An 800-nucleotide genomic window follows, 5' to 3' on the forward strand; every position below is an offset into this window, starting at 1 on the left:
TTAAAATATCCCACTCCTATTATTTTGTGGACAACTGTATGTATGTATGTATGTATGTATGTACATATATACGTTAGTGAATCCATTTCTGTACATAACTTCCACCATAGGGCGCAACAGTGAAAATTTTAAAATTTTCTTCGAAACCTATTTTCCTAATTTGGTAAACTCCAAGTTGATTTTAGACATATGGTTTCGTCGGCAAACTTTCTTAGAATTACATGTAAAATCCTCCTATGCTATACGCACATAGTAAACAAAAAATTTACCCGCCCTAATGTACGTACGTAAATAATTTTCACCCCCTTGATTCTACTTAATTTAAATAACAAACGGTTTCATTTCCACGATTTCACAGCTAAGTTTTTTCAGTTTGTTTTTCTGTCGGTTGTCTTCGCTGTTGCCGACAAAACGCCATCCCCAAACAAAATACAAAACAATCGTGTTTTTCTTACAATCCCCTTATTTAATGTCTGCGAAATTCAGCGAAGAAAAAGAAAGAACAACAAGAAAATCGCTCTTAAGCTTTATGTTAAAAAATACTGGCAATGCAAACAAAAAACTGCAATGTTTTCAATTTGTTTGCGAAACTTGCGCGCTCAATGTCCACTTGACTCATCGACCTTGGGTGGGTTCCTCCACATTTATTGTGGCGGCGTGTGTGACACATTCATTTGACGTTTGCCAAAAGGGCATTTACCGCAAAATATGCCGCAAGCAAGTGTATACGTATGTATGTATATGCAATCGTACTTCGATATTCAATTACTAATTGCTTACTAATTATGCTGAATTTTTAA

This window comes from Rhagoletis pomonella, unplaced genomic scaffold, assembly GCF_013731165.1.
Source record: "Rhagoletis pomonella isolate Grant_MI unplaced genomic scaffold, Rhpom_1.0 Rhpom_scaffold_00002, whole genome shotgun sequence".
Lineage (NCBI taxonomy): Eukaryota > Metazoa > Arthropoda > Insecta > Diptera > Tephritidae > Rhagoletis > Rhagoletis pomonella.